The 26,076-nt window shown below is 43.8% G+C and overlaps 16 non-coding genes across 16 annotated transcripts; all 16 read left to right on the forward strand.

The window, feature by feature from the left end:
- The first annotated feature begins 286 nt into the window (after positions 1-286).
- On the forward strand, positions 287-477 carry LOC141199018 (U2 spliceosomal RNA). The gene has a single exon (XR_012270783.1). It is a non-coding gene; the product is annotated as a U2 spliceosomal RNA (small nuclear RNA).
- A 1,120-nt stretch (positions 478-1,597) lies between these two features.
- LOC141199019 (U2 spliceosomal RNA) lies at positions 1,598-1,788 on the forward strand. Its single transcript, XR_012270784.1, has one exon. It is a non-coding gene; the product is annotated as a U2 spliceosomal RNA (small nuclear RNA).
- A 1,122-nt stretch (positions 1,789-2,910) lies between these two features.
- Positions 2,911-3,101, forward strand: LOC141199020 (U2 spliceosomal RNA). Its single transcript, XR_012270785.1, has one exon. It is a non-coding gene; the product is annotated as a U2 spliceosomal RNA (small nuclear RNA).
- Positions 3,102-4,221: 1,120 nt separating this feature from the next.
- Positions 4,222-4,412, forward strand: LOC141199021 (U2 spliceosomal RNA). Its single transcript, XR_012270786.1, has one exon. It is a non-coding gene; the product is annotated as a U2 spliceosomal RNA (small nuclear RNA).
- Positions 4,413-5,531: 1,119 nt separating this feature from the next.
- On the forward strand, positions 5,532-5,722 carry LOC141199022 (U2 spliceosomal RNA). Its single transcript, XR_012270787.1, has one exon. It is a non-coding gene; the product is annotated as a U2 spliceosomal RNA (small nuclear RNA).
- Positions 5,723-6,844: 1,122 nt separating this feature from the next.
- On the forward strand, positions 6,845-7,035 carry LOC141199023 (U2 spliceosomal RNA). The gene has a single exon (XR_012270788.1). It is a non-coding gene; the product is annotated as a U2 spliceosomal RNA (small nuclear RNA).
- A 1,120-nt stretch (positions 7,036-8,155) lies between these two features.
- Positions 8,156-8,346, forward strand: LOC141199024 (U2 spliceosomal RNA). The gene has a single exon (XR_012270789.1). It is a non-coding gene; the product is annotated as a U2 spliceosomal RNA (small nuclear RNA).
- A 1,122-nt stretch (positions 8,347-9,468) lies between these two features.
- Positions 9,469-9,659, forward strand: LOC141199026 (U2 spliceosomal RNA). The gene has a single exon (XR_012270791.1). It is a non-coding gene; the product is annotated as a U2 spliceosomal RNA (small nuclear RNA).
- Positions 9,660-10,778: 1,119 nt separating this feature from the next.
- Positions 10,779-10,969, forward strand: LOC141199027 (U2 spliceosomal RNA). The gene has a single exon (XR_012270792.1). It is a non-coding gene; the product is annotated as a U2 spliceosomal RNA (small nuclear RNA).
- Positions 10,970-12,089: 1,120 nt separating this feature from the next.
- On the forward strand, positions 12,090-12,280 carry LOC141199028 (U2 spliceosomal RNA). The gene has a single exon (XR_012270793.1). It is a non-coding gene; the product is annotated as a U2 spliceosomal RNA (small nuclear RNA).
- A 6,378-nt stretch (positions 12,281-18,658) lies between these two features.
- Positions 18,659-18,846, forward strand: LOC141200858 (U2 spliceosomal RNA). Its single transcript, XR_012272560.1, has one exon. It is a non-coding gene; the product is annotated as a U2 spliceosomal RNA (small nuclear RNA).
- Positions 18,847-19,966: 1,120 nt separating this feature from the next.
- LOC141199029 (U2 spliceosomal RNA) lies at positions 19,967-20,157 on the forward strand. The gene has a single exon (XR_012270794.1). It is a non-coding gene; the product is annotated as a U2 spliceosomal RNA (small nuclear RNA).
- A 1,119-nt stretch (positions 20,158-21,276) lies between these two features.
- On the forward strand, positions 21,277-21,467 carry LOC141199030 (U2 spliceosomal RNA). The gene has a single exon (XR_012270795.1). It is a non-coding gene; the product is annotated as a U2 spliceosomal RNA (small nuclear RNA).
- Positions 21,468-22,589: 1,122 nt separating this feature from the next.
- Positions 22,590-22,780, forward strand: LOC141199031 (U2 spliceosomal RNA). The gene has a single exon (XR_012270796.1). It is a non-coding gene; the product is annotated as a U2 spliceosomal RNA (small nuclear RNA).
- Positions 22,781-23,903: 1,123 nt separating this feature from the next.
- On the forward strand, positions 23,904-24,094 carry LOC141199032 (U2 spliceosomal RNA). The gene has a single exon (XR_012270797.1). It is a non-coding gene; the product is annotated as a U2 spliceosomal RNA (small nuclear RNA).
- A 1,122-nt stretch (positions 24,095-25,216) lies between these two features.
- Positions 25,217-25,407, forward strand: LOC141199033 (U2 spliceosomal RNA). Its single transcript, XR_012270798.1, has one exon. It is a non-coding gene; the product is annotated as a U2 spliceosomal RNA (small nuclear RNA).
- Positions 25,408-26,076: the final 669 nt, after the last annotated feature.

The following is a 26,076-nucleotide window of genomic DNA, read 5'->3' on the forward strand; positions in this document are numbered from 1 at the left end:
CAGCTGCTCGTTCCACCCCCCCCCCCGCCTTAATTGGTTCTCCTCCCTTCCAACGGTGTTGAGGCGGGTGGGAACAGCCGGGGGTTGAGGGTACTGTGCTAAAAGAGGTGGAGTTATGCAGATCTAAAACGCGTGGATTGCAGCAGCAGCAAGCCGAAAAGTGCAGGCATGTGAGGGATCTAGAGGTTGACAGCATGTCTTCTTAACGGGAGTCCAGGTGGCCATCTCCACAAATGGACTTTTCAGAATCCTTGGGTGGCACCGTAGTCGGAAACCAATTCTGGTTATCGCTTCTCGGCCTTTTGGCTAAGATCAAGTGTAGTATCTGTTCTTATCAGTTTAATATCTGATACGTCCCCTATCTGGGGACCATATATTAAATGGATTTTTAGAACAGGGAGATGGAAAAAGAGCTTGCTCTGTCCACTCCACGCATTGACCTGGTATTGCAGTATCTCCAGGACCGGTGCACCCCTTCTTTAATGCAGTTTCTAAAATCAGAAAGAATTGAATTCAATGCTTTTTGTTCATTTTGCTTGTTTGTCGGATTTTGGGATGGACTCTTTGGCTTTGCTTTTCTTCTCCTCATTGGATTTTTCATGTTAAAAGTTGCAGAAGCCAGATGACAAGCTCATTTTGGTTCAACTTCAGCAACTGTGCATTGCATTGCCATGTAATGTAATGTAATGCAATGCTATCTATCTAGCTCTCCCTCTATACTTCCTTTTGGATAAACAGACATATTAGGCAAGCATTTTGGAGCTTTCACCTAAATAACTACAGGTGGTGAGATAAGCTGCACAATATAATTGACCTTTCAGTATATTGTTGCACACACACCATCTATTTAGCAAATGCCCTTGTTATCAACAGCAGCCTTTTAAACTCACCTGAGCTAACAGGTATGTGAGCTGGTTACTCTGCTGCGCTTAAAATTTCTTTTTTGGTTTGCTACAATGCCTTTTCTGAAACGTTGTCTCCCTCTGCTGGAACACTGACTTCTTTCATTTAATGCCTGCAGACTATAAAAGAGAAACCAACCCAAAAAGTTTGGTTGATTAGTCTGTGGCATTCTTTTAAACTGTTGCTTATGGCGGTCTCTGTGAGCTTCTCAGTGACATTCAGCCATCCAGGTATCCCGCCTGCAGTAGACGGAATGTGGCAATGGAACGCTGGCTGCGCGTGTCATAATAGGCTCTGAGCCTTTATATACCTGCGCACAGCAGCAGCCACCTTCAGTCTGCTGCTGGACAGCCAGCAGCAGCAGCAGCAGGAGAGGTAATTAATCAGCAACCCTCCTGCTAAGGGTAGACAGCTGCTCGTTCCACCCCCCCCCCGCCTTAATTGGTTCTCCTCCCTTCCAACGGTGTTGAGGCGGGTGGGAACAGCCGGGGGTTGAGGGTACTGTGCTAAAAGAGGTGGAGTTATGCAGATCTAAAACGCGTGGATTGCAGCAGCAGCAAGCCGAAAAGTGCAGGCATGTGAGGGATCTAGAGGTTGACAGCATGTCTTCTTAACGGGAGTCCAGGTGGCCATCTCCACAAATGGACTTTTCAGAATCCTTGGGTGGCACCGTAGTCGGAAACCAATTCTGGTTATCGCTTCTCGGCCTTTTGGCTAAGATCAAGTGTAGTATCTGTTCTTATCAGTTTAATATCTGATACGTCCCCTATCTGGGGACCATATATTAAATGGATTTTTAGAACAGGGAGATGGAAAAAGAGCTTGCTCTGTCCACTCCACGCATTGACCTGGTATTGCAGTATCTCCAGGACCGGTGCACCCCTTCTTTAATGCAGTTTCTAAAATCAGAAAGAATTGAATTCAATGCTTTTTGTTCATTTTGCTTGTTTGTCGGATTTTGGGATGGACTCTTTGGCTTTGCTTTTCTTCTCCTCATTGGATTTTTCATGTTAAAAGTTGCAGAAGCCAGATGACAAGCTCATTTTGGTTCAACTTCAGCAACTGTGCATTGCATTGCCATGTAATGTAATGTAATGCAATGCTATCTATCTAGCTCTCCCTCTATACTTCCTTTTGGATAAACAGACATATTAGGCAAGCATTTTGGAGCTTTCACCTAAATAACTACAGGCGGTGAGATAAGCTGCACAATATAATTGACCTTTCAGTATATTGTTGCACACACACCATCTATTTAGCAAATGCCCTTGTTATCAACAGCAGCCTTTTAAACTCACCTGAGCTAACAGGTATGTGAGCTGGTTACTCTGCTGCGCTTAAAATTTCTTTTTTGGTTTGCTACAATGCCTTTTCTGAAACGTTGTCTCCCTCTGCTGGAACACTGACTTCTTTCATTTAATGCCTGCAGACTATAAAAGAGAAACCAACCCAAAAAGTTTGGTTGATTAGTCTGTGGCATTCTTTTAAACTGTTGCTTATGGCGGTCTCTGTGAGCTTCTCAGTGACATTCAGCCATCCAGGTATCCCGCCTGCAGTAGACGGAATGTGGCAATGGAACGCTGGCTGCGCGTGTCATAATAGGCTCTGAGCCTTTATATACCTGCGCACAGCAGCAGCCACCTTCAGTCTGCTGCTGGACAGACAGCAGCAGCAGCAGCAGGAGAGGTAATTAATCAGCAACCCTCCTGCTAAGGGTAGACAGCTGCTCGTTCCACCCCCCCCCCCCGCCTTAATTGGTTCTCCTCCCTTCCAACGGTGTTGAGGCGGGTGGGAACAGCCGGGGGTTGAGGGTACTGTGCTAAAAGAGGTGGAGTTATGCAGATCTAAAACGCGTGGATTGCAGCAGCAGCAAGCCGAAAAGTGCAGGCATGTGAGGGATCTAGAGGTTGACAGCATGTCTTCTTAACGGGAGTCCAGGTGGCCATCTCCACAAATGGACTTTTCAGAATCCTTGGGTGGCACCGTAGTCGGAAACCAATTCTGGTTATCGCTTCTCGGCCTTTTGGCTAAGATCAAGTGTAGTATCTGTTCTTATCAGTTTAATATCTGATACGTCCCCTATCTGGGGACCATATATTAAATGGATTTTTAGAACAGGGAGATGGAAAAAGAGCTTGCTCTGTCCACTCCACGCATTGACCTGGTATTGCAGTATCTCCAGGACCGGTGCACCCCTTCTTTAATGCAGTTTCTAAAATCAGAAAGAATTGAATTCAATGCTTTTTGTTCATTTTGCTTGTTTGTCGGATTTTGGGATGGACTCTTTGGCTTTGCTTTTCTTCTCCTCATTGGATTTTTCATGTTAAAAGTTGCAGAAGCCAGATGACAAGCTCATTTTGGTTCAACTTCAGCAACTGTGCATTGCATTGCCATGTAATGTAATGTAATGCAATGCTATCTATCTAGCTCTCCCTCTATACTTCCTTTTGGATAAACAGACATATTAGGCAAGCATTTTGGAGCTTTCACCTAAATAACTACAGGTGGTGAGATAAGCTGCACAATATAATTGACCTTTCAGTATATTGTTGCACACACACCATCTATTTAGCAAATGCCCTTGTTATCAACAGCAGCCTTTTAAACTCACCTGAGCTAACAGGTATGTGAGCTGGTTACTCTGCTGCGCTTAAAATTTCTTTTTTGGTTTGCTACAATGCCTTTTCTGAAACGTTGTCTCCCTCTGCTGGAACACTGACTTCTTTCATTTAATGCCTGCAGACTATAAAAGAGAAACCAACCCAAAAAGTTTGGTTGATTAGTCTGTGGCATTCTTTTAAACTGTTGCTTATGGCGGTCTCTGTGAGCTTCTCAGTGACATTCAGCCATCCAGGTATCCCGCCTGCAGTAGACGGAATGTGGCAATGGAACGCTGGCTGCGCGTGTCATAATAGGCTCTGAGCCTTTATATACCTGCGCACAGCAGCAGCCACCTTCAGTCTGCTGCTGGACAGCCAGCAGCAGCAGCAGCAGGAGAGGTAATTAATCAGGAACCCTCCTGCTAAGGGTAGACAGCTGCTCGTTCCACCCCCCCCCCGCCTTAATTGGTTCTCCTCCCTTCCAACGGTGTTGAGGCGTGTGGGAACAGCCGGGGGTTGAGGGTACTGTGCTAAAAGAGGTGGAGTTATGCAGATCTAAAACGCGTGGATTGCAGCAGCAGCAAGCCGAAAAGTGCAGGCATGTGAGGGATCTAGAGGTTGACAGCATGTCTTCTTAACGGGAGTCCAGGTGGCCATCTCCACAAATGGACTTTTCAGAATCCTTGGGTGGCACCGTAGTCGGAAACCAATTCTGGTTATCGCTTCTCGGCCTTTTGGCTAAGATCAAGTGTAGTATCTGTTCTTATCAGTTTAATATCTGATACGTCCCCTATCTGGGGACCATATATTAAATGGATTTTTAGAACAGGGAGATGGAAAAAGAGCTTGCTCTGTCCACTCCACGCATTGACCTGGTATTGCAGTATCTCCAGGACCGGTGCACCCCTTCTTTAATGCAGTTTCTAAAATCAGAAAGAATTGAATTCAATGCTTTTTGTTCATTTTGCTTGTTTGTCGGATTTTGGGATGGACTCTTTGGCTTTGCTTTTCTTCTCCTCATTGGATTTTTCATGTTAAAAGTTGCAGAAGCCAGATGACAAGCTCATTTTGGTTCAACTTCAGCAACTGTGCATTGCATTGCCATGTAATGTAATGTAATGCAATGCTATCTATCTAGCTCTCCCTCTATACTTCCTTTTGGATAAACAGACATATTAGGCAAGCATTTTGGAGCTTTCACCTAAATAACTACAGGTGGTGAGATAAGCTGCACAATATAATTGACCTTTCAGTATATTGTTGCACACACACCATCTATTTAGCAAATGCCCTTGTTATCAACAGCAGCCTTTTAAACTCACCTGAGCTAACAGGTATGTGAGCTGGTTACTCTGCTGCGCTTAAAATTTCTTTTTTGGTTTGCTACAATGCCTTTTCTGAAACGTTGTCTCCCTCTGCTGGAACACTGACTTCTTTCATTTAATGCCTGCAGACTATAAAAGAGAAACCAACCCAAAAAGTTTGGTTGATTAGTCTGTGGCATTCTTTTAAACTGTTGCTTATGGCGGTCTCTGTGAGCTTCTCAGTGACATTCAGCCATCCAGGTATCCCGCCTGCAGTAGACGGAATGTGGCAATGGAACGCTGGCTGCGCGTGTCATAATAGGCTCTGAGCCTTTATATACCTGCGCACAGCAGCAGCCACCTTCAGTCTGCTGCTGGACAGCCAGCAGCAGCAGCAGCAGGAGAGGTAATTAATCAGCAACCCTCCTGCTAAGGGTAGACAGCTGCTCGTTCCACCCCCCCCCGCCTTAATTGGTTCTCCTCCCTTCCAACGGTGTTGAGGCGGGTGGGAACAGCCGGGGGTTGAGGGTACTGTGCTAAAAGAGGTGGAGTTATGCAGATCTAAAACGCGTGGATTGCAGCAGCAGCAAGCCGAAAAGTGCAGGCATGTGAGGGATCTAGAGGTTGACAGCATGTCTTCTTAACGGGAGTCCAGGTGGCCATCTCCACAAATGGACTTTTCAGAATCCTTGGGTGGCACCGAAGTCGGAAACCAATTCTGGTTATCGCTTCTCGGCCTTTTGGCTAAGATCAAGTGTAGTATCTGTTCTTATCAGTTTAATATCTGATACGTCCCCTATCTGGGGACCATATATTAAATGGATTTTTAGAACAGGGAGATGGAAAAAGAGCTTGCTCTGTCCACTCCACGCATTGACCTGGTATTGCAGTATCTCCAGGACCGGTGCACCCCTTCTTTAATGCAGTTTCTAAAATCAGAAAGAATTGAATTCAATGCTTTTTGTTCATTTTGCTTGTTTGTCGGATTTTGGGATGGACTCTTTGGCTTTGCTTTTCTTCTCCTCATTGGATTTTTCATGTTAAAAGTTGCAGAAGCCAGATGACAAGCTCATTTTGGTTCAACTTCAGCAACTGTGCATTGCATTGCCATGTAATGTAATGTAATGCAATGCTATCTATCTAGCTCTCCCTCTATACTTCCTTTTGGATAAACAGACATATTAGGCAAGCATTTTGGAGCTTTCACCTAAATAACTACAGGTGGTGAGATAAGCTGCACAATATAATTGACCTTTCAGTATATTGTTGCACACACACCATCTATTTAGCAAATGCCCTTGTTATCAACAGCAGCCTTTTAAACTCACCTGAGCTAACAGGTATGTGAGCTGGTTACTCTGCTGCGCTTAAAATTTCTTTTTTGGTTTGCTACAATGCCTTTTCTGAAACGTTGTCTCCCTCTGCTGGAACACTGACTTCTTTCATTTAATGCCTGCAGACTATAAAAGAGAAACCAACCCAAAAAGTTTGGTTGATTAGTCTGTGGCATTCTTTTAAACTGTTGCTTATGGCGGTCTCTGTGAGCTTCTCAGTGACATTCAGCCATCCAGGTATCCCGCCTGCAGTAGACGGAATGTGGCAATGGAACGCTGGCTGCGCGTGTCATAATAGGCTCTGAGCCTTTATATACCTGCGCACAGCAGCAGCCACCTTCAGTCTGCTGCTGGACAGCCAGCAGCAGCAGCAGCAGGAGAGGTAATTAATCAGCAACCCTCCTGCTAAGGGTAGACAGCTGCTCGTTCCACCCCCCCCCCCCGCCTTAATTGGTTCTCCTCCCTTCCAACGGTGTTGAGGCGGGTGGGAACAGCCGGGGGTTGAGGGTACTGTGCTAAAAGAGGTGGAGTTATGCAGATCTAAAACGCGTGGATTGCAGCAGCAGCAAGCCGAAAAGTGCAGGCATGTGAGGGATCTAGAGGTTGACAGCATGTCTTCTTAACGGGAGTCCAGGTGGCCATCTCCACAAATGGACTTTTCAGAATCCTTGGGTGGCACCGTAGTCGGAAACCAATTCTGGTTATCGCTTCTCGGCCTTTTGGCTAAGATCAAGTGTAGTATCTGTTCTTATCAGTTTAATATCTGATACGTCCCCTATCTGGGGACCATATATTAAATGGATTTTTAGAACAGGGAGATGGAAAAAGAGCTTGCTCTGTCCACTCCACGCATTGACCTGGTATTGCAGTATCTCCAGGACCGGTGCACCCCTTCTTTAATGCAGTTTCTAAAATCAGAAAGAATTGAATTCAATGCTTTTTGTTCATTTTGCTTGTTTGTCGGATTTTGGGATGGACTCTTTGGCTTTGCTTTTCTTCTCCTCATTGGATTTTTCATGTTAAAAGTTGCAGAAGCCAGATGACAAGCTCATTTTGGTTCAACTTCAGCAACTGTGCATTGCATTGCCATGTAATGTAATGTAATGCAATGCTATCTATCTAGCTCTCCCTCTATACTTCCTTTTGGATAAACAGACATATTAGGCAAGCATTTTGGAGCTTTCACCTAAATAACTACAGGTGGTGAGATAAGCTGCACAATATAATTGACCTTTCAGTATATTGTTGCACACACACCATCTATTTAGCAAATGCCCTTGTTATCAACAGCAGCCTTTTAAACTCACCTGAGCTAACAGGTATGTGAGCTGGTTACTCTGCTGCGCTTAAAATTTCTTTTTTGGTTTGCTACAATGCCTTTTCTGAAACGTTGTCTCCCTCTGCTGGAACACTGACTTCTTTCATTTAATGCCTGCAGACTATAAAAGAGAAACCAACCCAAAAAGTTTGGTTGATTAGTCTGTGGCATTCTTTTAAACTGTTGCTTATGGCGGTTTCTGTGAGCTTCTCAGTGACATTCAGCCATCCAGGTATCCCGCCTGCAGTAGACGGAATGTGGCAATGGAACGCTGGCTGCGCGTGTCATAATAGGCTCTGAGCCTTTATATACCTGCGCACAGCAGCAGCCACCTTCAGTCTGCTGCTGGACAGCCAGCAGCAGCAGCAGCAGGAGAGGTAATTAATCAGCAACCCTCCTGCTAAGGGTAGACAGCTGCTCGTTCCACCCCCCCCCCGCCTTAATTGGTTCTCCTCCCTTCCAACGGTGTTGAGGCGGGTGGGAACAGCCGGGGGTTGAGGGTACTGTGCTAAAAGAGGTGGAGTTATGCAGATCTAAAACGCGTGGATTGCAGCAGCAGCAAGCCGAAAAGTGCAGGCATGTGAGGGATCTAGAGGTTGACAGCATGTCTTCTTAACGGGAGTCCAGGTGGCCATCTCCACAAATGGACTTTTCAGAATCCTTGGGTGGCACCGTAGTCGGAAACCAATTCTGGTTATCGCTTCTCGGCCTTTTGGCTAAGATCAAGTGTAGTATCTGTTCTTATCAGTTTAATATCTGATACGTCCCCTATCTGGGGACCATATATTAAATGGATTTTTAGAACAGGGAGATGGAAAAAGAGCTTGCTCTGTCCACTCCACGCATTGACCTGGTATTGCAGTATCTCCAGGACCGGTGCACCCCTTCTTTAATGCAGTTTCTAAAATCAGAAAGAATTGAATTCAATGCTTTTTGTTCATTTTGCTTGTTTGTCGGATTTTGGGATGGACTCTTTGGCTTTGCTTTTCTTCTCCTCATTGGATTTTTCATGTTAAAAGTTGCAGAAGCCAGATGACAAGCTCATTTTGGTTCAACTTCAGCAACTGTGCATTGCATTGCCATGTAATGTAATGTAATGCAATGCTATCTATCTAGCTCTCCCTCTATACTTCCTTTTGGATAAACAGACATATTAGGCAAGCATTTTGGAGCTTTCACCTAAATAACTACAGGTGGTGAGATAAGCTGCACAATATAATTGACCTTTCAGTATATTGTTGCACACACACCATCTATTTAGCAAATGCCCTTGTTATCAACAGCAGCCTTTTAAACTCACCTGAGCTAACAGGTATGTGAGCTGGTTACTCTGCTGCGCTTAAAATTTCTTTTTTGGTTTGCTACAATGCCTTTTCTGAAACGTTGTCTCCCTCTGCTGGAACACTGACTTCTTTCATTTAATGCCTGCAGACTATAAAAGAGAAACCAACCCAAAAAGTTTGGTTGATTAGTCTGTGGCATTCTTTTAAACTGTTGCTTATGGCGGTCTCTGTGAGCTTCTCAGTGACATTCAGCCATCCAGGTATCCCGCCTGCAGTAGACGGAATGTGGCAATGGAACGCTGGCTGCGCGTGTCATAATAGGCTCTGAGCCTTTATATACCTGCGCACAGCAGCAGCCACCTTCAGTCTGCTGCTGGACAGCCAGCAGCAGCAGCAGCAGGAGAGGTAATTAATCAGCAACCCTCCTGCTAAGGGTAGACAGCTGCTCGTTCCACCCCCCCCCCCCGCCTTAATTGGTTCTCCTCCCTTCCAACGGTGTTGAGGCGGGTGGGAACAGCCGGGGGTTGAGGGTACTGTGCTAAAAGAGGTGGAGTTATGCAGATCTAAAACGCGTGGATTGCAGCAGCAGCAAGCCGAAAAGTGCAGGCATGTGAGGGATCTAGAGGTTGACAGCATGTCTTCTTAACGGGAGTCCAGGTGGCCATCTCCACAAATGGACTTTTCAGAATCCTTGGGTGGCACCGTAGTCGGAAACCAATTCTGGTTATCGCTTCTCGGCCTTTTGGCTAAGATCAAGTGTAGTATCTGTTCTTATCAGTTTAATATCTGATACGTCCCCTATCTGGGGACCATATATTAAATGGATTTTTAGAACAGGGAGATGGAAAAAGAGCTTGCTCTGTCCACTCCACGCATTGACCTGGTATTGCAGTATCTCCAGGACCGGTGCACCCCTTCTTTAATGCAGTTTCTAAAATCAGAAAGAATTGAATTCAATGCTTTTTGTTCATTTTGCTTGTTTGTCGGATTTTGGGATGGACTCTTTGGCTTTGCTTTTCTTCTCCTCATTGGATTTTTCATGTTAAAAGTTGCAGAAGCCAGATGACAAGCTCATTTTGGTTCAACTTCAGCAACTGTGCATTGCATTGCCATGTAATGTAATGTAATGCAATGCTATCTATCTAGCTCTCCCTCTATACTTCCTTTTGGATAAACAGACATATTAGGCAAGCATTTTGGAGCTTTCACCTAAATAACTACAGGTGGTGAGATAAGCTGCACAATATAATTGACCTTTCAGTATATTGTTGCACACACACCATCTATTTAGCAAATGCCCTTGTTATCAACAGCAGCCTTTTAAACTCACCTGAGCTAACAGGTATGTGAGCTGGTTACTCTGCTGCGCTTAAAATTTCTTTTTTGGTTTGCTACAATGCCTTTTCTGAAACGTTGTCTCCCTCTGCTGGAACACTGACTTCTTTCATTTAATGCCTGCAGACTATAAAAGAGAAACCAACCCAAAAAGTTTGGTTGATTAGTCTGTGGCATTCTTTTAAACTGTTGCTTATGGCGGTCTCTGTGAGCTTCTCAGTGACATTCAGCCATCCAGGTATCCCGCCTGCAGTAGACGGAATGTGGCAATGGAACGCTGGCTGCGCGTGTCATAATAGGCTCTGAGCCTTTATATACCTGCGCACAGCAGCAGCCACCTTCAGTCTGCTGCTGGACAGCCAGCAGCAGCAGCAGCAGGAGAGGTAATTAATCAGCAACCCTCCTGCTAAGGGTAGACAGCTGCTCGTTCCACCCCCCCCCGCCTTAATTGGTTCTCCTCCCTTCCAACGGTGTTGAGGCGGGTTGGAACAGCCGGGGGTTGAGGGTACTGTGCTAAAAGAGGTGGAGTTATGCAGATCTAAAACGCGTGGATTGCAGCAGCAGCAAGCCGAAAAGTGCAGGCATGTGAGGGATCTAGAGGTTGACAGCATGTCTTCTTAACGGGAGTCCAGGTGGCCATCTCCACAAATGGACTTTTCAGAATCCTTGGGTGGCACCGTAGTCGGAAACCAATTCTGGTTATCGCTTCTCGGCCTTTTGGCTAAGATCAAGTGTAGTATCTGTTCTTATCAGTTTAATATCTGATACGTCCCCTATCTGGGGACCATATATTAAATGGATTTTTAGAACAGGGAGATGGAAAAAGAGCTTGCTCTGTCCACTCCACGCATTGACCTGGTATTGCAGTATCTCCAGGACCGGTGCACCCCTTCTTTAATGCAGTTTCTAAAATCAGAAAGAATTGAATTCAATGCTTTTTGTTCATTTTGCTTGTTTGTCGGATTTTGGGATGGACTCTTTGGCTTTTTCTTTTCTTCTCCTCATTGGATTTTTCATGTTAAAAGTTGCAGAAGCCAGATGACAAGCTCATTTTGGTTCAACTTCAGCAACTGTGCATTGCATTGCCATGTCATGTAATGTAATGCAATGCTATCTATCTAGCTCTCCCTCTATACTTCCTTTTGGATAAACAGACATATTAGGCAAGCATTTTGGAGCTTTCACCTAAATAACTACAGGTGGTGAGATAAGCTGCACAATATAATTGACCTTTCAGTATATTGTTGCACACACACCATCTATTTAGCAAATGCCCTTGTTATCAACAGCAGCCTTTTAAACTCACCTGAGCTAACAGGTATGTGAGCTGGTTACTCTGCTGCGCTTAAAATTTCTTTTTTGGTTTGCTACAATGCCTTTTCTGAAACGTTGTCTCCCTCTGCTGGAACACTGACTTCTTTCATTTAATGCCTGCAGACTATAAAAGAGAAACCAACCCAAAAAGTTTGGTTGATTAGTCTGTGGCATTCTTTTAAACTGTTGCTTATGGCGGTCTCTGTGAGCTTCTCAGTGACATTCAGCCATCCAGGTATCCCGCCTGCAGTAGACGGAATGTGGCAATGGAACGCTGGCTGCGCGTGTCATAATAGGCTCTGAGCCTTTATATACCTGCGCACAGCAGCAGCCACCTTCAGTCTGCTGCTGGACAGCCAGCAGCAGCAGCAGCAGGAGAGGTAATTAATCAGCAACCCTCCTGCTAAGGGTAGACAGCTGCTCGTTCCACCCCCCCCCGCCTTAATTGGTTCTCCTCCCTTCCAACGGTGTTGAGGCGGGTGGGAACAGCCGGGGGTTGAGGGTACTGTGCTAAAAGAGGTGGAGTTATGCAGATCTAAAACGCGTGGATTGCAGCAGCAGCAAGCCGAAAAGTGCAGGCATGTGAGGGATCTAGAGGTTGACAGCATGTCTTCTTAACGGGAGTCCAGGTGGCCATCTCCACAAATGGACTTTTCAGAATCCTTGGGTGGCACCGTAGTCGGAAACCAATTCTGGTTATCGCTTCTCGGCCTTTTGGCTAAGATCAAGTGTAGTATCTGTTCTTATCAGTTTAATATCTGATACGTCCCCTATCTGGGGACCATATATTAAATGGATTTTTAGAACAGGGAGATGGAAAAAGAGCTTGCTCTGTCCACTCCACGCATTGACCTGGTATTGCAGTATCTCCAGGACCGGTGCACCCCTTCTTTAATGCAGTTTCTAAAATCAGAAAGAATTGAATTCAATGCTTTTTGTTCATTTTGCTTGTTTGTCGGATTTTGGGATGGACTCTTTGGCTTTGCTTTTCTTCTCCTCATTGGATTTTTCATGTTAAAAGTTGCAGAAGCCAGATGACAAGCTCATTTTGGTTCAACTTCAGCAACTGTGCATTGCATTGCCATGTAATGTAATGTAATGCAATGCTATCTATCTAGCTCTCCCTCTATACTTCCTTTTGGATAAACAGACATATTAGGCAAGCATTTTGGAGCTTTCACCTAAATAACTACAGGTGGTGAGATAAGCTGCACAATATAATTGACCTTTCAGTATATTGTTGCACACACACCATCTATTTAGCAAATGCCCTTGTTATCAACAGCAGCCTTTTAAACTCACCTGAGCTAACAGGTATGTGAGCTGGTTACTCTGCTGCGCTTAAAATTTCTTTTTTGGTTTGCTACAATGCCTTTTCTGAAACGTTGTCTCCCTCTGCTGGAACACTGACTTCTTTCATTTAATGCCTGCAGACTATAAAAGAGAAACCAACCCAAAAAGTTTGGTTGATTAGTCTGTGGCATTCTTTTAAACTGTTGCTTATGGCGGTCTCTGTGAGCTTCTCAGTGACATTCAGCCATCCAGGTATCCCGCCTGCAGTAGACGGAATGTGGCAATGGAACGCTGGCTGCGCGTGTCATAATAGGCTCTGAGCCTTTATATACCTGCGCACAGCAGCAGCCACCTTCAGTCTGCTGCTGGACAGCCAGCAGCAGCAGCAGCAGGAGAGGTAATTAATCAGCAACCCTCCTGCTCGTTCCACCCCCCCCCCCGCCTTAATTGGTTCTCCTCCCTTCCAACGGTGTTGAGGCGGGTGGGAACAGCCGGGGGTTGAGGGTACTGTGCTAAAAGAGGTGGAGTTATGCAGATCTAAAACGCGTGGATTGCAGCAGCAGCAAGCCGAAAAGTGCAGGCATGTGAGGGATCTAGAGGTTGACAGCATGTCTTCTTAACGGGAGTCCAGGTGGCCATCTCCACAAATGGACTTTTCAGAATCCTTGGGTGGCACCGTAGTCGGAAACCAATTCTGGTTATCGCTTCTCGGCCTTTTGGCTACGATCAAGTGCTTTATTGCAGGAGATTGTAGTTGAAGGGTACTCGGGTACCCCTCTCCTTGGCCTGGCAGGATCGTCCACTTTGGTGGACTTAACCTGCTTGCTGCTATTAGGGAGAGGGCTTAGTCCCAGGGTAACGTGTTGCGATCCCCCAGCTTCCAGGTGTCTTTCGCTGCAAGAACACTGGGAGCGCAGATTGCAAGCGGCTGCAATTTGCAACCTTGTTGCGGTTTCCATGGAGGTTGACCCTAACCTCGTGCCTCTTTATGCGAGGCTAAAAAACTCTATCCGAGTTCACTTCACGGCGGGTGGCTCGGATATGAGGAAATTAGGGTATGTAGTCCAGGACGTGCTCAGGAACCTTCTTGGCGTGCAGAGGAATGAAATTCTGTCCATCCAGGATTATCCTAGAAGAGGTGACTATGACATCACATTCACCGGAGAAGGTATTTTCAGAGATGTTCTAGAAAAGTTAAAAAAAGTTGAAAATAATCCTGTTCTGAAAGGGATACAAATTGTTGAGCACGTCCTGGATGAGGTAAGACTTGTTGTCGTAAAAGTATTTTCGCCTTTTGTTTCTGCTCCAGAAATTATGTCATTTTTAGCAATTTATTTTAAAAGTGTTAAATGTATTGGGAAGATACTTAATGAATATAACATATGGACATCTAAGTGGAAATTTCTTGTGAAGTGTATAAGAGATCCAAATACACCAGGTGGTATACGGCTCCCCCCTGCCCGTTTTAAAATTGGACAAACAAATGGGGATTTCTTCTTTTCTGGGATGCCAGTATATTGCAGAAATTGTGGGCGCTATGGTCATTCAAAAGAAAACTGTCATGTATCATGTAGAAATTGTGCTAGTGAAGAACATGAGACAAAAGAATGCCCTAAGGAAAAGAAATGTAGTTTTTGCCAGACTCCAGGTCACTTTTATTTTTCTTGCCCTCACAGATTTCGGGAAGATGAGCAAAAGGGAAAGTCCAAGACGTCCGACCAAGGACCAAAAGATCAGACCACCCCTCAGGAGGAGGAACAACAACCTGGAGCCTCTGGAGACAATAAGGGCGTACCAAATAGTGAAATGTCTCCAGAGTCTATGACAGGTAAAATACCAAATCCCAAAACCTGGCTGCAGGACCTGCGAGAGTCCAAAAGGAGGGCTGAGAAGGAGCAGAAGGGCACTACTGGTAAGGTCAAAAGGGACCGGCAAAAGGCCGACGCAGAAGCCCATGCCCAGTCTGGGTCTCCTAGGGCTGAGGGCGCTGAGTGGATAAAGGTGGGTCCGAAGAAAAAGAAAAAGGGTGGTTCGGAGGAGGCAGCAGGAGGTGAACAGATGGACACTTCTTCAGAAGGGGACGTGGACGCTGGACCCTCAGGGGTTTCGGTCTCCGCTGCTACAGGTGGGGACCGGGATCTTGCTGCCTCTGAAGAGTCAGAGGCTCTGCCTTGTGCGCAACCTCCTCCTATAGGACGACCTTCTACAGGTCAAACAGGGGCGGCGGAACCCCTCGGGGACCCACCTGATGAGGAACTGCATGGCCAGCCAATGGAGACCCAGCGGGTTCTGCCAGCCAGCCCTCCGAGCTATGCCAGTGTAGCGTCGGGTTTATATAAATGTGGTAATCTTTCCTCCTCCACGGAGACTCTCGTGACGATACTATCAGATGAGGAGGGAGGCGCAAGCCCAGTGGTCTGATCAGGTTCATCGGACAGGTAAATCCGTTGCTCTTAGTTACCTAAGTAAAATTTCTACATTTTCTAATGATGGCTGAACTCAAAGGTATTTCCCTCAACGTGAGAGGCATAAAATCTAACACGAGAAGAACTGCTCTTTTTAATTTTTTTACGTGTTTTACTGCATCTGTATTTTTTCTGCAAGAATGTAATATCCCACATGAAATGTCATATCAAAAATATAAAGATGAGTGGAAGTGTGGGCCATCTGTCTGGTCCGGATCGAATGCTGCAGGATCAGCGGGTGTAGCCATACTTTTTAAAGGGAACGTTTTAATTGATTTTATTCAGGAAATTTTACCAGGTCGTATTTTATTAGTGAAAGCTTTTATTGATGGTATTAGATGGCAGTTTTTAAATTTTTATGGATCCCCAGAGAAAAATGAAAGAGCCGAAATGCTTGATCTTTTACCTTTATTTATTAATAACTCTGAACCTTTTATCTTAGCAGGGGATTTTAATTGTGTTTTAAAAGGTGAAAACCGGCGCTCCAGCTCTGTAAGCAGGAACTACGATAAAACCTCAGGTATGCTACATGATATAGTCAAAGATGCTAAATTGATAGACATATATAAAGAGTGTCATAGTGACAGCCCAGAGGACGCTGGTTTCACTTGGAACAATGCTAATTGTAGCTCTAGGATTGATTTTATTTTTGGTTCAGACAAAACAATACCTGCCAAATGTGAAGTTTTAACTAATATATTTTCAGACCATAAACTTTTATCCTTTACCATAAAAGTAAATGACAACAAAAAATGTGGTAAGAAAAGCTGGAAAATGAACGTATCCCTTTTAACCGACCCGCAGATTTTATCAGATTTTATTGAGTTTTATAGGAAATGTAGAAAAGGGAAAAAAACAAATGAGACTATGAGTGTATGGTGGGATAGAATGAAAGTAAAAATAAAAGACTTTTTTATTAAAAAGAGTATATGTAGAGCCAAAGAAAAATATGAAGAATATAGAATTTTAAATACCCGCCTACAAACATTATTTAAGCTCAGAGACAATGGGATAGATGTACAACTTGATATTTCAAACTTAAAAGAAGAGATTTCAAAATGGCTAGAACAAAAAGGAAAAGAGATAATTTTTCATTCTAGAGTACAACATATAGAAGAAAATGAAAAGTGTTCCAGATATTTTTTTAGGAAAAATAAAAAAGAAAAAGTGATAATTGACCATATAGATGGTGAGAATAATATAAAAAATATGCTGGGTAAAGTAGAGGTTTTTTTTTCTAATCTTTTTCATGGAAAAAATATAGATAATAAATTAATGGATGATTCGCTGCAAGGACTAACAGCTGTTTTAGATCCCGCATCCCAAGAGTTTTTATCCCAAGTTTTAACGGAACAAGAAGTGTTAAAAACTATTAAAAGTTTTAAAAATGGAAAGGTCCCTGGTCCTGATGGCATCCCAATAGAATTTTATGTATGTTTTTATGATATTTTAAAAGATGATTTGTTTTATTTGTTTACTGAGGTTTTTAATAATAAGGTTTTATTAAATTCCTGGAAGAAAGGTGAAGTCTCCCTCCTATACAAAAAAGGTGATAAATCAAAATTAGAAAACTGGAGACCAATAACACTTTTAAATTGTGACTATAAAATAATGGCTAAAATTTGTGCAAATCGTCTAAAAGAAGTCATCAGCAAAGTTATTCATTCTAATCAAGTGTGTGGGGTGCCGGGGCGCAGTATATGGGACAATCTGAATTTAGTGAAAGACTGTATTGAGGATGTGAAAGACAGAAAGGGGAAAATGGCGATTTTATCTATTGATTTTGAAAAAGCATTTGACCGTGTCTCACACTTTTATCTTTTTAAAGTTTTAGAGAAAATGGGCATACCAGAAGGGTTTTTACTATCGCTTAAAGCATTTTACAAGGATTGTACAAGTAAGATTTTAGTGAATGGTTTTAAGACACAAGAGGTATTTTTACGGTCAGGGGTGAAACAGGGATGCCCTCTGTCCCCCCTACTGTTTATCTGTGCACTGGAACCAATGTTATGTGCAATACGCCAAAATAAACAGATATGCGGTGTCCCTCTGCCTGGAAGCGGTGGTTTGGAGGCCAAGGTTGTAGGTTACATGGATGACGTGGCGGTCTTGTGTACAGATGCACCATCACTTACGGCCACTCTCCATCAAGTGCAATCCTTTTGTCTAGCTTCTGGTTTTAAAATCAATTTTAATAAGTGTAACATTTTAAGTGTTGGGGGGATGATTTTACGTGATGTACCAATTAATGTCTCCGAATCCATTTCCATTTTAGGTATATCATTCACTGAAAATAATGATGGTTATAATAGTTGGGAAACAGTTACACAGAAAGTAAATACGAAAATATGTATGTGGAACATGAGGAGACTTACAATGGAGGGTAAAGTATTGGTTTTAAAGATGGTGATTTTACCTCTTTTATTGTATCTTAGCATGGTTTTCCCCCCGCCTGTTAATGTTTTAAAAAAGATAACCAAAGCCTGTTTTACCTTCTTTTGGAACTCAAAAATGGAAAAGCTGAAAAGAGAAATCATGATGAAATCAAAAGTAAAAGGTGGTAAAGATTTTCCAGATTTTAATAGGTTTCTTTTAATCCATCTGTTCGTTTACTGTTTTAATGCCCTTTTTAAGAATCACTATTGGTCCTTTTTTATGCGTTTTAATACAGGAATTTTTATGAGAAAGTTTGGATGGTATGAAGTTAATATATCTGCGCCCCATGCTTTTAATTTGTCGACGCATTATGAGATTTTAAGGAAAATAGTGTCCGATTTTAATTTAGGGACTAAGAAAATAGAGGAATTAAGAAATAGTAAGAAACTAATTAAAGAAATACGTAAAAGTGAGGAAATATGTAATGTTGACAGATATGATGATGACAAATCTATGTCTATCTGGAAAATGATTAACGTTTTTTATCTTTTTAATGAACAGAGAGATCTGGCTTGGAGTTGCATGCACCGCTGTCTTCCTTGCCGGGCATTCCAATACAGAAGAGGATTTGTGAGGTCTGCCATCTGCCCAAGAGCCGGATGCCAAGAAGAGGAAACGGTGGAACATCTATTATGGACATGTAATTTTGCAAAGGATTTCTGGAGAAGACTGCTCCCCCTACTGGAAAGGGTGGCAGACCTCAAGGACTTTACATATAAAACTGTGCTATACGGACTTATGGAATGCCCCACAATGGACCAGTACACAATGGCTTGGAAGACAGTGAACTGCGCCAAGTCATCTCTCTGGAAAGCGCGCAACATTGCTATTTTTAAACAAGATGTTTTATCAGTGAATGATGTTTTAAGTTTATGTTTATGTGAAATGTATACTTATTATTTAATTGACAAAAAGAAGAATGTACATATTTCCAAAAAATGGCTTGTTGACCAAAGGAACCTAATTATTTAAAATCTTTGTATTTTTTTGTTTTGTAAATTTCATTTGTCTTTTAACGTTTGGTATTTGTCTAATTATGCTTGTAATTTGTTAAAGTTTTAATAAACGGTTTTATCCCTCTGCAGGGGATAGCCAAATTAAAAAAAAATCTGTTCTTATCAGTTTAATATCTGATACGTCCCCTATCTGGGGACCATATATTAAATGGATTTTTAGAACAGGGAGATGGAAAAAGAGCTTGCTCTGTCCACTCCACGCATTGACCTGGTATTGCAGTATCTCCAGGACCGGTGCACCCCTTCTTTAATGCAGTTTCTAAAATCAGAAAGAATTGAATTCAATGCTTTTTGTTCATTTTGCTTGTTTGTCGGATTTTGGGATGGACTCTTTGGCTTTGCTTTTCTTCTCCTCATTGGATTTTTCATGTTAAAAGTTGCAGAAGCCAGATGACAAGCTCATTTTGGTTCAACTTCAGCAACTGTGCATTGCATTGCCATGTAATGTAATGTAATGCAATGCTATCTATCTAGCTCTCCCTCTATAATTCCTTTTGGATAAACAGACATATTAGGCAAGCATTTTGGAGCTTTCACCTAAATAACTACAGGTGGTGAGATAAGCTGCACAATATAATTGACCTTTCAGTATATTGTTGCACACACACCATCTATTTAGCAAATGCCCTTGTTATCAACAGCAGCCTTTTAAACTCACCTGAGCTAACAGGTATGTGAGCTGGTTACTCTGCTGCGCTTAAAATTTCTTTTTTGGTTTGCTACAATGCCTTTTCTGAAACGTTGTCTCCCTCTGCTGGAACACTGACTTCTTTCATTTAATGCCTGCAGACTATAAAAGAGAAACCAACCCAAAAAGTTTGGTTGATTAGTCTGTGGCATTCTTTTAAACTGTTGCTTATGGCGGTCTCTGTGAGCTTCTCAGTGACATTCAGCCATCCAGGTATCCCGCCTGCAGTAGACGGAATGTGGCAATGGAACGCTGGCTGCGCGTGTCATAATAGGCTCTGAGCCTTTATATACCTGCGCACAGCAGCAGCCACCTTCAGTCTGCTGCTGGACAGCCAGCAGCAGCAGCAGCAGGAGAGGTAATTAATCAGCAACCCTCCTGCTAAGGGTAGACAGCTGCTCGTTCCACCCCCCCCCCGCCTTAATTTGTTCTCCTCCCTTCCAACGGTGTTGAGGCGGGTGGGAACAGCCGGGGGTTGAGGGTACTGTGCTAAAAGAGGTGGAGTTATGCAGATCTAAAACGCGTGGATTGCAGCAGCAGCAAGCCGAAAAGTGCAGGCATGTGAGGGATCTAGAGGTTGACAGCATGTCTTCTTAACGGGAGTCCAGGTGGCCATCTCCACAAATGGACTTTTCAGAATCCTTGGGTGGCACCGTAGTCGGAAACCAATTCTGGTTATCGCTTCTCGGCCTTTTGGCTAAGATCAAGTGTAGTATCTGTTCTTATCAGTTTAATATCTGATACGTCCCCTATCTGGGGACCATATATTAAATGGATTTTTAGAACAGGGAGATGGAAAAAGAGCTTGCTCTGTCCACTCCACGCATTGACCTGGTATTGCAGTATCTCCAGGACCGGTGCACCCCTTCTTTAATGCAGTTTCTAAAATCAGAAAGAATTGAATTCAATGCTTTTTGTTCATTTTGCTTGTTTGTCGGATTTTGGGATGGACTCTTTGGCTTTGCTTTTCTTCTCCTCATTGGATTTTTCATGTTAAAAGTTGCAGAAGCCAGATGACAAGCTCATTTTGGTTCAACTTCAGCAACTGTGCATTGCATTGCCATGTAATGTAATGTAATGCAATGCTATCTATCTAGCTCTCCCTCTATACTTCCTTTTGGATAAACAGACATATTAGGCAAGCATTTTGGAGCTTTCACCTAAATAACTACAGGTGGTGAGATAAGCTGCACAATATAATTGACCTTTCAGTATATTGTTGCACACACACCATCTATTTAGCAAATGCCCTTGTTATCAACAGCAGCCTTTTAAACTCACCTGAGCTAACAGGTATGTGAGCTGGTTACTCTGCTGCGCTTAAAATTTCTTTTTTGGTTTGCTACAATGCCTTTTCTGAAACGTTGTCTCCCTCTGCTGGAACACTGACTTCTTTCATTTAATGCCTGCAGACTATAAAAGAGAAACCAACCCAAAAAGTTTGGTTGATTAGTCTGTGGCATTCTTTTAAACTGTTGCTTATGGCGGTCTCTGTGAGCTTCTCAGTGACATTCAGCCATCCAGGTATCCCGCCTGCAGTAGACGGAATGTGGCAATGGAACGCTGGCTGCGCGTGTCATAATAGGCTCTGAGCCTTTATATACCTGCGCACAGCAGCAGCCACCTTCAGTCTGCTGCTGGACAGCCAGCAGCAGCAGCAGCAGGAGAGGTAATTAATCAGCAACCCTCCTGCTAAGGGTAGACAGCTGCTCGTTCCACCCCCCCCCGCCTTAATTGGTTCTCCTCCCTTCCAACGGTGTTGAGGCGGGTGGGAACAGCCGGGGGTTGAGGGTACTGTGCTAAAAGAGGTGGAGTTATGCAGATCTAAAACGCGTGGATTGCAGCAGCAGCAAGCCGAAAAGTGCAGGCATGTGAGGGATCTAGAGGTTGACAGCATGTCTTCTTAACGGGAGTCCAGGTGGCCATCTCCACAAATGGACTTTTCAGAATCCTTGGGTGGCACCGAAGTCGGAAACCAATTCTGGTTATCGCTTCTCGGCCTTTTGGCTAAGATCAAGTGTAGTATCTGTTCTTATCAGTTTAATATCTGATACGTCCCCTATCTGGGGACCATATATTAAATGGATTTTTAGAACAGGGAGATGGAAAAAGAGCTTGCTCTGTCCACTCCACGCATTGACCTGGTATTGCAGTATCTCCAGGACCGGTGCACCCCTTCTTTAATGCAGTTTCTAAAATCAGAAAGAATTGAATTCAATGCTTTTTGTTCATTTTGCTTGTTTGTCGGATTTTGGGATGGACTCTTTGGCTTTGCTTTTCTTCTCCTCATTGGATTTTTCATGTTAAAAGTTGCAGAAGCCAGATGACAAGCTCATTTTGGTTCAACTTCAGCAACTGTGCATTGCATTGCCATGTAATGTAATGTAATGCAATGCTATCTATCTAGCTCTCCCTCTATACTTCCTTTTGGATAAACAGACATATTAGGCAAGCATTTTGGAGCTTTCACCTAAATAACTACAGGTGGTGAGATAAGCTGCACAATATAATTGACCTTTCAGTATATTGTTGCACACACACCATCTATTTAGCAAATGCCCTTGTTATCAACAGCAGCCTTTTAAACTCACCTGAGCTAACAGGTATGTGAGCTGGTTACTCTGCTGCGCTTAAAATTTCTTTTTTGGTTTGCTACAATGCCTTTTCTGAAACGTTGTCTCCCTCTGCTGGAACACTGACTTCTTTCATTTAATGCCTGCAGACTATAAAAGAGAAACCAACCCAAAAAGTTTGGTTGATTAGTCTGTGGCATTCTTTTAAACTGTTGCTTATGGCGGTCTCTGTGAGCTTCTCAGTGACATTCAGCCATCCAGGTATCCCGCCTGCAGTAGACGGAATGTGGCAATGGAACGCTGGCTGCGCGTGTCATAATAGGCTCTGAGCCTTTATATACCTGCGCACAGCAGCAGCCACCTTCAGTCTGCTGCTGGACAGCCAGCAGCAGCAGCAGCAGGAGAGGTAATTAATCAGCAACCCTCCTGCTAAGGGTAGACAGCTGCTCGTTCCACCCCCCCCCCCCGCCTTAATTGGTTCTCCTCCCTTCCAACGGTGTTGAGGCGGGTGGGAACAGCCGGGGGTTGAGGGTACTGTGCTAAAAGAGGTGGAGTTATGCAGATCTAAAACGCGTGGATTGCAGCAGCAGCAAGCCGAAAAGTGCAGGCATGTGAGGGATCTAGAGGTTGACAGCATGTCTTCTTAACGGGAGTCCAGGTGGCCATCTCCACAAATGGACTTTTCAGAATCCTTGGGTGGCACCGTAGTCGGAAACCAATTCTGGTTATCGCTTCTCGGCCTTTTGGCTAAGATCAAGTGTAGTATCTGTTCTTATCAGTTTAATATCTGATACGTCCCCTATCTGGGGACCATATATTAAATGGATTTTTAGAACAGGGAGATGGAAAAAGAGCTTGCTCTGTCCACTCCACGCATTGACCTGGTATTGCAGTATCTCCAGGACCGGTGCACCCCTTCTTTAATGCAGTTTCTAAAATCAGAAAGAATTGAATTCAATGCTTTTTGTTCATTTTGCTTGTTTGTCGGATTTTGGGATGGACTCTTTGGCTTTGCTTTTCTTCTCCTCATTGGATTTTTCATGTTAAAAGTTGCAGAAGCCAGATGACAAGCTCATTTTGGTTCAACTTCAGCAACTGTGCATTGCATTGCCATGTAATGTAATGTAATGCAATGCTATCTATCTAGCTCTCCCTCTATACTTCCTTTTGGATAAACAGACATATTAGGCAAGCATTTTGGAGCTTTCACCTAAATAACTACAGGTGGTGAGATAAGCTGCACAATATAATTGACCTTTCAGTATATTGTTGCACACACACCATCTATTTAGCAAATGCCCTTGTTATCAACAGCAGCCTTTTAAACTCACCTGAGCTAACAGGTATGTGAGCTGGTTACTCTGCTGCGCTTAAAATTTCTTTTTTGGTTTGCTACAATGCCTTTTCTGAAACGTTGTCTCCCTCTGCTGGAACACTGACTTCTTTCATTTAATGCCTGCAGACTATAAAAGAGAAACCAACCCAAAAAGTTTGGTTGATTAGTCTGTGGCATTCTTTTAAACTGTTGCTTATGGCGGTCTCTGTGAGCTTCTCAGTGACATTCAGCCATCCAGGTATCCCGCCTGCAGTAGACGGAATGTGGCAATGGAACGCTGGCTGCGCGTGTCATAATAGGCTCTGAGCCTTTATATACCTGCGCACAGCAGCAGCCACCTTCAGTCTGCTGCTGGACAGCCAGCAGCAGCAGCAGCAGGAGAGGTAATTAATCAGCAACCCTCCTGCTAAGGGTAGACAGCTGCTCGTTCCACCCCCCCCCCCCCGCCTTAATTGGTTCTCCTCCCTTCCAACGGTGTTGAGGCGGGTGGGAACAGCCGGGGGTTGAGGGTACTGTGCTAAAAGAGGTGGAGTTATGCAGATCTAAAACGCGTGGATTGCAGCAGCAGCAAGCCGAAAAGTGCAGGCATGTGAGGGATCTAGAGGTTGACAGCATGTCTTCTTAACGGGAGTCCAGGTGGCCATCTCCACAAATGGACTTTTCAGAATCCTTGGGTGGCACCGTAGTCGGAAACCAATTCTGGTTATCGCTTCTCGGCCTTTTGGCTAAGATCAAGTGTAGTATCTGTTCTTATCAGTTTAATATCTGATACGTCCCCTATCTGGGGACCATATATTAAATGGATTTTTAGAACAGGGAGATGGAAAAAGAGCTTGCTCTGTCCACTCCACGCATTGACCTGGTATTGCAGTATCTCCAGGACCGGTGCACCCCTTCTTTAATGCAGTTTCTAAAATCAGAAAGAATTGAATTCAATGCTTTTTGTTCATTTTGCTTGTTTGTCGGATTTTGGGATGGACTCTTTGGCTTTGCTTTTCTTCTCCTCATTGGATTTTTCATGTTAAAAGTTGCAGAAGCCAGATGACAAGCTCATTTTGGTTCAACTTCAGCAACTGTGCATTGCATTGCCATGTAATGTAATGTAATGCAATGCTATCTATCTAGCTCTCCCTCTATACTTCCTTTTGGATAAACAGACATATTAGGCAAGCATTTTGGAGCTTTCACCTAAATAACTACAGGTGGTGAGATAAGCTGCACAATATAATTGACCTTTCAGTATATTGTTGCACACACACCATCTATTTAGCAAATGCCCTTGTTATCAACAGCAGCCTTTTAAACTCACCTGAGCTAACAGGTATGTGAGCTGGTTACTCTGCTGCGCTTAAAATTTCTTTTTTGGTTTGCTACAATGCCTTTTCTGAAACGTTGTCTCCCTCTGCTGGAACACTGACTTCTTTCATTTAATGCCTGCAGACTATAAAAGAGAAACCAACCCAAAAAGTTTGGTTGATTAGTCTGTGGCATTCTTTTAAACTGTTGCTTATGGCGGTCTCTGTGAGCTTCTCAGTGACATTCAGCCATCCAGGTATCCCGCCTGCAGTAGACGGAATGTGGCAATGGAACGCTGGCTGCGCGTGTCATAATAGGCTCTGAGCCTTTATATACCTGCGCACAGCAGCAGCCACCTTCAGTCTGCTGCTGGACAGCCAGCAGCAGCAGCAGCAGGAGAGGTAATTAATCAGCAACCCTCCTGCTAAGGGTAGACACCTGCTCGTTCCACCCCCCCCCCCCGCCTTAATTGGTTCTCCTCCCTTCCAACGGTGTTGAGGCGGGTGGGAACAGCCGGGGGTTGAGGGTACTGTGCTAAAAGAGGTGGAGTTATGCAGATCTAAAACGCGTGGATTGCAGCAGCAGCAAGCCGAAAAGTGCAGGCATGTGAGGGATCTAGAGGTTGACAGCATGTCTTCTTAACGGGAGTCCAGGTGGCCATCTCCACAAATGGACTTTTCAGAATCCTTGGGTGGCACCGTAGTCGGAAACCAATTCTGGTTATCGCTTCTCGGCCTTTTGGCTAAGATCAAGTGTAGTATCTGTTCTTATCAGTTTAATATCTGATACGTCCCCTATCTGGGGACCATATATTAAATGGATTTTTAGAACAGGGAGATGGAAAAAGAGCTTGCTCTGTCCACTCCACGCATTGACCTGGTATTGCAGTATCTCCAGGACCGGTGCACCCCTTCTTTAATGCAGTTTCTAAAATCAGAAAAAGTTGAATTCAATGCTTTTTGTTCATTTTGCTTGTTTGTCGGATTTTGGGATGGACTCTTTGGCTTTGCTTTTCTTCTCCTCATTGGATTTTTCATGTTAAAAGTTGCAGAAGCCAGATGACAAGCTCATTTTGGTTCAACTTCAGCAACTGTGCATTGCATTGCCATGTAATGTAATGTAATGCAATGCTATCTATCTAGCTCTCCCTCTATACTTCCTTTTGGATAAACAGACATATTAGGCAAGCATTTTGGAGCTTTCACCTAAATAACTACAGGTGGTGAGATAAGCTGCACAATATAATTGACCTTTCAGTATATTGTTGCACACACACCATCTATTTAGCAAATGCCCTTGTTATCAACAGCAGCCTTTTAAACTCACCTGAGCTAACAGGTATGTGAGCTGGTTACTCTGCTGCGCTTAAAATTTCTTTTTTGGTTTGCTACAATGCCTTTTCTGAAACGTTGTCTCCCTCTGCTGGAACACTGACTTCTTTCATTTAATGCCTGCAGACTATAAAAGAGAAACCAACCCAAAAAGTTTGGTTGATTAGTCTGTGGCATTCTTTTAAACTGTTGCTTATGGCGGTCTCTGTGAGCTTCTCAGTGACATTCAGCCATCCAGGTATCCCGCCTGC

The sequence above is a fragment of the Phyllobates terribilis genome, unplaced genomic scaffold (genome assembly GCF_046119375.1).
Source record: "Phyllobates terribilis strain yellow unplaced genomic scaffold, ASM4611937v1 Scaffold_108__1_contigs__length_5656254, whole genome shotgun sequence".
Classification (NCBI taxonomy): domain Eukaryota; kingdom Metazoa; phylum Chordata; class Amphibia; order Anura; family Dendrobatidae; genus Phyllobates; species Phyllobates terribilis.